The sequence below is a fragment of the Meleagris gallopavo genome, chromosome 3, assembly GCF_000146605.3.
Source record: "Meleagris gallopavo isolate NT-WF06-2002-E0010 breed Aviagen turkey brand Nicholas breeding stock chromosome 3, Turkey_5.1, whole genome shotgun sequence".
NCBI classification, from domain to species: domain Eukaryota; kingdom Metazoa; phylum Chordata; class Aves; order Galliformes; family Phasianidae; genus Meleagris; species Meleagris gallopavo.
Genome location: NC_015013.2, coordinates 59,453,601 through 59,461,795, shown reverse-complemented (window position 1 = coordinate 59,461,795; position 8,195 = coordinate 59,453,601).

The window sequence follows — 8,195 nt, the reverse complement described above, 5'->3', positions numbered from 1 at the left end:
GCAGGCGAGTAGCCTGCCCGGTGCGCGCTCCTTTCCCGTCAGGAAGGGGACGCAGCCTGGAGGAAACGAGCGGTCACTGGTTCCCAGCTCGCCCCGTTCGCTGAGAGGCTGGAAAGCCTCCGCCGCAGCCCAGACTTGGACATTAATCAAAAGCTCTGTATCCATGTGACTCCAACCCCTTCCCCCCCTGCGCTAGATCTCAGGAAAAAGGAAAGGAAACAACTTCGGGGAAGATTGCGTGCCAGCAGCTTGCCTGTTTCGCACACAAGCTGCGAGCTCCGGTTTGAGGCTAATTGGAGATCTCCAGCAACACAGCACAAGAATTATAAAAATGTCCCAGCGAGCTGGCTGGCCAGGGAACCAGCAGTTGTTTGTGGTTTGTTCCAATCCTCAGCAAAAAAGCCATTTCTGCTTCCCCTTTCACACCTTCCCACGAGGCAGATAGTACAGATACACTCACGTGTGACTGCGTGTTGCACTCTGCTTCTGAGCAAATACAGAGGTGAGAACATCTATGTGCTAAGTAGGTGCAAACAGTATATTCTACAATAGGTACAGAAAAGTTCTTCTGACATACTTATTGTTTGTTGAAACACAATTCTATAAAATCCCCAGGTTACAGTGATCTTGTCTACACTGGAAGTTCAGATTTTCATAATACGTTATTAGAGGAAAAGAGATGCAATAACTTTTTCAGTCAGTAACAACTGTATAACTACCTCTTCCAAGAGGAAACGCGTGGGGCACTGAGGGATGTGGTTTTGTGGGCACAGCAGTGATGGGTTGATGGTTGGACTAGTTGATATTAATTGGTCATTTCCAATCTTAATCATCCCGTGATCTTTCATTTCTTGAAACGTCAGGATGCTATAGTGTGAATTTTGAGCTCATTGGTGAAAAGCTGAAGGTTTCTCTGACTAGTTCTTCAGTCTGAAACTGGAAAGAAAACCCACATACTCATGTTCAAGATTCCATATCCAAGTGCCTAAACCTGCAACATCCTAAAAGGAAGGAAGAGAAATGAGCGTAAAACTCTTCTACAGCCACAGTGCAAACTGACACAGCAAGAAGAATCCCTAGTGAGACAGTTTAGGGAAAGACATTTGCATTCTGATAATGAAAAATTATGTAGCTGTCAGCCTCAGACTCCATTGGGAAACAGCAAATACAGTTCTAACAATATATTCCTCTGCAAGCTGAAATGAGAATGCAGGGAATCTGTACACACTGAAAGAAAAAGGCATTCATACCCTTTTCTAAACAGAACACAGCACCCTCCCATTAGGCAAGCTTGCATGCTTGCCTACTGAGCTTGCCCCTTCAGTGAAGTTTGGGACTCACATTCCAAAACCAGACGTTCTGATTTTCATGAAAATGTTTTTGAGAAGCTTACTCCCCTGCCAAATCTGTTCACATGGACTGATGGGTTCAAAATGGACTGGGACAGAGAAGCTGATATAGTCCAATCGTTGAAGCTTTTTTTCCTTAGGAAACCTGCCTGAAATAAACTGGTGGTTGGCTGGAGACTTTCCTCACCCTCTCTAGTGGGATCCACAGTGGCACAGACCCAAAGTTCCAAAAGTCTGTGGTGGTGTATGCCTTGGACCTGAGGAGAAGATTAAGTGCTTCACACTTGCGTGCACTAGCACCAAGAGGGCTGATGCTCTGGTAGTAAGGAAAAAATAAAAGAAAAAGTCCATGATGAAACCAGTTTTCTTAAGTGATAACTACCTAACTACCAAAGAGATCCAAAACCACTGGAGAAGAACACTAAGCCACTACTTTCCTCACTCCTAAAAACATGCAGGTGCCCTCTCTCTGCCAGATACCTCAAAATAGTTACGTTTCCTGTCAGCAAGCACCATCCCTTCCCCTTGGGAGTACAGGTTCTGGATTTGGACATTCCCTTTTGCTCTTGCCTTCAGCCAGTGTGCCATTACTTTTCACAGCCTGCATGCATTCTCACAGATCTAGATGAAGGCTAGAGGAGTCAAGGAGCAGCAGCATAGGGTTGTTTTCTCATTATCTAGAGAATAAGAATTCCTCTCCTTCAAATATTTATCATTTTATTTGCAGAATCTCTTAAGTTTAAGTGATCCTGTCTCTGTCTACATTCCTGTGATCCTTGCACACTCTTGCTCCTTAATTCAAGTATGCTTCATGTATTTGGGCCAGCAAAAGCATTACTGACAATACGGAAGAGTTTTATGACTGACTTCAAGCCACTGAACACAAAGCCCACAGGAGATACACAGTGACCAGGGAAAGGTTCTAAATACCAGGCACAATCTATGAAAAACGTACAATCATACAAGCTTCATCAATTTTCCTGATAACTTGCCTGAAGTACTAAAAACAAAGACAAATTGCTCTTTCCCCCTAGTCTCGGGGAAAAGCTAAATTGCTCTGTTATTTTCACTCCAACAAAACTGGAAAGAAAGAATAAAATGAAAGGTAGGACATGCACACATCATAAAAATTCAGCTCAAACAAGGCATGAGCAATAGAAAACCAGGTTTTGTCCTGTAATTTACCAGGCAACCTGAATAATAGATAGCACCATCTATATAAAGACATAAGTTTGGTGAAGTCTCAAAAAACAGATTCTTCCCATTTATCAGTGCTACACCACCATCTCTTCAGAATGCATCAAGAGTTATTCTGGTCCAAAGGTACTTGAAGGCCAAGTCTGAATTCTATTTAAAGAGTCCCAGTGAAAAAAATATGGCACCACACAGCTTTTGGCCTGCTTATGAAATCACAATCATTAGGTATGGACAGGACCTCTGAAGACCTTCTAGTTCACCCCCATGCTCAGGCAGCATCACCTACAGCAGGCTGCCCAGGACAGCAGGACAGGCTGTCCAATCTGATTTTGATCATCTCCACAGATGGGGACTCTTCCCTCTGGACAGCTTGTCTCACTGTGTGACCAGTGTTATACAGCATTTCCGCTCATGTTCAATGAGAATTTAATGTGCTCATTCCCTGTTTTACTTTTAGTAAGTACTTATGAGAATGATCTGGCTCCTGTACTCTCCCATACTTCAAAACATTGATAAAACTGCTCATAAGCTATTCTCCAAGCTGAACGTTATCATCTCTCTCTCTCCTCATATGTAAGATGCTCCAGTCCCTTACTTATATTTGTGGTCCTATCAGATAACTTGGAACAAGGGGACATTAAGCCCCTAATGCATAAGAGACTGTTATAAGTAAAGGTCAGTGATCTGCCACAACACCTGTGTACCCTATTGGAAAACTGCATGGATTTCTTTATGTACTGCTACTGAACAATGGCTACCAGTGCAGGAGATTTCCAGGATCCCAGGTAAAAGCAATCAAACATTCTGCAGGGTATCCTGTCATGTGTCACAGCATTGTAAAGGAGTCTTCAATCTAGCTGGGAACTTTAAGTTGCCTTCAGAGAAAGCCAAAATAAATTTCTGAAGCTGTATCAGTAGATAGGATTGCTTACTTCATAAGCTTTTCACTAACACCAAAAACTTCTCTCTCCAAGCTTAGTTTTCCAGAAGGGCAGAAAAAAAGACAGTCTAGCAGAAGCAAGCCATTTCTGCTGTCCTTGTAGAAGACACTATAGGGGGGGTTCCTTTTCTCTGGGTAATCTTGAAAATATAGCAGTTTCTCCCAGTCTAAGCTCCCTAAGCTGTCCATGCAATGCAGAAATTGCTATCAAAGCTATCAAAATTAGGTGTTTTCCCAGAGCACTACCAGAATTAAAAATACACACAAATGTTTAAGAGACCCATCCAAGAAATGTGATTAAGCAGCAACATTCCAAAGTTTATCTGAATAAAACTAGTCTGTTTACAGGTGTCTCTAGTACTGTATTAAACAATGAAAAGGTTACTATGTAAGAGACTAGCTGTAAATTGTTATGAGCTAAGCTTGACACACTGCAGTGTATCATTCACCACAAAGTTTACACTGAACAATCTTCGTGGCCACAGATTTAAAAAACAAGTCATTATTTGTACATATTAGACCGAAGTATTCACTTTTGTAATCTTCCTTTATGGCATTTCTTAAGGAAGATGAAAATACTGTAACCACAAAGACATTTAAATGGCCCCAACCTCCGTAAGATTTCTTAGTAAGCTCATGTAATCAAAAGGTTTCTTCAAGTATTCTGACTACCAACTAGCTCCCCACCAAAAAAAAAAAAAACCCTAGACTGCTATTACAATCCAAGCTTGAATACGCTGGACTTCACCACACACATTTTCCACAAACTGCTAGTAATGGTACATATTTGTATAAAAGGCTTTCAGTTATTTTATTCCATCCAGCATAGGAGATGCAGCAAACAAACCTGACAATCAGCTTTCCTGTGTAAGCAAAGAACTGCTGCACAATTTATTAAAAAATTTAGATTATAACTTCATGTAATTGAAGGAATGGTTTTTGCTATTAGAATCGATTGTACCTTTAAGGAACACTGCAGCAAGAAGCCATACAAGTGTCAAAATGGCAAACAATCACTACAGATTTTTGTTTGGTTGGTTGGTTTTTTTTAAGAAGAACATCTAATGTAAGCCAACATGCCTCCAGAACCTCATGACAGTAATGATGTTAACTCACACACCTTTGAACCTAGAGTGGTATTAAAAAAAAAAAAAGCCATGAAATAAAATGGCCAGATCATCTCAGGAAATGGTTAGTTTAGGAAAAAAGACCTTACGTGAAGCTAGTACAAATGCTGTCCACTAGGTTCTACACCAGCTTAGTGTACCTTGATGAAAGTCATTTAAACGAAATCTTATTGTACTTCGTATCTGCATAGAAGGGTAGAATGGACAGCTAGGGACAGTTAACTCCACCTTCATTTCAAGAGGACATCGGATTGATTACAGCCTCTTCACACAACCTCTTAAAACTGATATGAAATTGAACGAAAATTAATTATAAACCAAGCAAGTTGAAATAAGCTGAATACAGTTTATCCAAGTGATTTTATAGAACCTTACATCTTGGTGAGAAGTAAAACAAATAAACCTTGGAGTATGCAAGATCTTTATGTTCCTAGTCAGATTTATATCACTCTGGCCTCTTCATGGGGAAAAAAAGACACCATAACTGATTAAAGCACCTTTTTGATCTGCTGTGACTTGGAAGCACCACAGAACAATCAAACAGGCTGAGAAACAAGACATTACATGCAACCTGACAAAAATAACTCAATCACTTTTTAGGCTTTTTGAAAAAGGACAATAAAGCAAAAATGAATATAAAGAAAAGCATAGTGAGCTTCCATTTAATTTACTTGAAGGTATACATAATTTTTAAAATCTGTAGTAAAAAGCTACCTAAGAGCAAAGCATCACAATGGACGTTTTAAACTCCTTGGACAGCTTACACTGGGAATATAGACTATTGGTTACAGAAATAGTCTTTAAAAACTTCCAACCGGAAATCTTTAAGTGAAAATGGAGCTCATGTTCTAGCAAGTTCTCCAAAGACAATATCATGTTAGTAGTCAAGTAGAAGATAGGAGTAAGTAAGTTTCCAGCGCTAGGAGTTGAACCATTAACCATATAAATATGCCCAACCATTCTGCAACATTTAGAAGATGGAAAAAACGTTAGATTCATCAGTGGGTAGAGATGATGGTGAGGCACTGGCACAGGCTGCCCAGAGAGGAGGTGGAGTCATCAACTCTGGAGGTGTTCAAGAAATATGGAGATGTGGCACTGATGGACATGGGTTAGTGTGAATGGTAGGGATAGGCTGATGGTTGGACTAGATGATCTTAGTGTTTGCCAACATTAATGATTCTAGGATACATGTTACAAGATAAATGCATCTGTATCTGACTTCTGTAGCCTTCCTTTGACCACCAGTACTTTAAGCCCACCTGAAGGCCTTCTTTCACTCAGCTTAAAGTATTCTTGATACAAAACATCATCAAGGCAGTTTCCCTGTAATTTTATTAATCTGAGTGAGAAACTTCTGTCCCACAAAATGCAAGAGACTTGCTACTGTTGTTCAGGAGTCAATACACTAAGTGTTTTATTCAGCAAATCTTTGTTTTGCTGCTGTCTAGAAAACTGGGTTTTTCCTCATTGTTTTAATACTTACTCTCATACAATGACTTAGATTACTTTTTCAGCTTTTTCTAATGTGTAAAAAAGGTTACTAATTTCTTATCATAGCAAGCACAGTGTAAGGCACTGTCAATATTTGCTGAAAAATCTTCATACTAGAACAAGAAAGGCTGCTAATTCAGTATAAAATGCTTATGTCTTGCTTTGATTTCCAGGTGAAATTAAATTCTTTGTCATAATACTCAAATATCATCAATTGAAAGACCAGGACAAAAAAACCCTCAATTCCCACTTTGTCAGAAATTATTTTGTGCAGGCACTTGCATGTTTCAGGTGGGGGTGGGAAGACAAGGAGAGGTAACATAAAGCAGATGTTGAGAAACAAGCTATACGTACACGTAAGCAGAATACAAGTCACATTGGTAACATTAGCACAAACAAACAGCATTTGATAAGTTCCATCATTTCTATTTTGCTTTAACTAACTGATACTTGCACTTGTATCTCTTTGCTTCTGCCAAAGCAAGAGTAAATACAGACTGTTCAAGTTATGATGTGCTACAAGGTATGTGGCAGCAAAGCTTCTTTTTCTTCCTAGTTTCTTTTGTCATGCAACAACTTCCACAGATAATAAAAAACAGCTGAGATGCTAAGTTCACTAGTTAAAGTACAGAACAAACTGTCATTATACACCAGAGATTTAATGCTGATGATACCCAAAGCAGATATTTTCTATTTCCAAGCCTCTGAAGAGTATAAGCATGGAGCAAGGAGTAGTTTGAAAGCATTCCAAGTTAGAGGTTCTAGCAAAACCAATAAATAAAGAAAAGATGAACTTACATTACACTGAAAAACTCTTGTTTTATTTTGATGGGCCCAATTTCTTTATCAAGGAGCTGAAAGAATGATAACTACCATGGAGAAACCTAAATAAATATGTTGTTCCTTTAGTAGGATTGTTACTATTAGAAGATTAAGAGTCTGAAAAATTAATCCTTGAAAAATCTTCTTTTCATCAAAATTAATTAGCAGAAAAACGGTAGGACTGGACACACCTAGAAAGACTAAGTACAGCTGATAACTACTAAGTTCTATATAAAATTGAAGCCATTCCATTTATGAGAGCAGGATTTTCATGAAATTTAAATAGTAAGTTTACCAAAGCAACAACTTTCTTTATAGCAAGTTATCTCACAGACTGTGGAGAGAGAATATCAGAACATACAAATCCATTTGTTCAAACATAGAATAAAAGATTCTGCAGCCAAAGCCATGTGCTTTAACCATGAAACGAAACAACACAGTTTGATCAATGGCCAACACAAATCATCATAACTCCATTAATTTTGCTCACCATTAAAGACTCAAATGAAATATGGACTAGCAATCTAATCATACTTGAACTATTACCCATTTATTTTACCTATGTAAGTACAAAAAGAACAATCATTACCAGGGATTTGCAGTAGTTACTTGGTAGCAGAAAAGCTGCTATTTTACAGCACATTCCTACAACACTTTTCTTCTTGGGGAAGATAAGAAAAGGACAAAAAGCATTAAAAAACAGAAAAGAAAAATCACTACCATAACTTTTATACATTAAACAACAGTTCTTGATAGGTCTACTTAGTTCGTCACTTACAAAAGGATTACACAATAAAGTCTGCAATATTCCTTAAATAAAATATGATAATTTGCTCTGAATTTCTCATCAACTTTTCCTTCTGCTGCTACTTACAGGAATTTAAGAATCTATTCGTATAATTTGACTCAGGCCACCATATTTCAACTTTACCTGTACAAATGCAATAAAACAATTTATTTCAGACAAGATTGACCAGACAAGGACATACAAACCGCATTTGTTTTTTTGTTTGTTTTTTTTTAATGTAAAAATAAGAGCAAACTTAATTCAGCAACTTCCAGGATTTTGCTTCTGTAACACCACTCTTTTTGTATGTCACCTTTTAAAATGACTATTTGCATAGAGAAAATGAGTATTTCAGCTGGAAATGAAGTTTTATACACTAGAAAGTTAAATGATTTAGTATAATACTTAATTTCTACCTCAGTTTAACCAGAACATCTAGGTCTTGCACTGCTCACCTCTGAAAAGATTCTGGTTCCGCA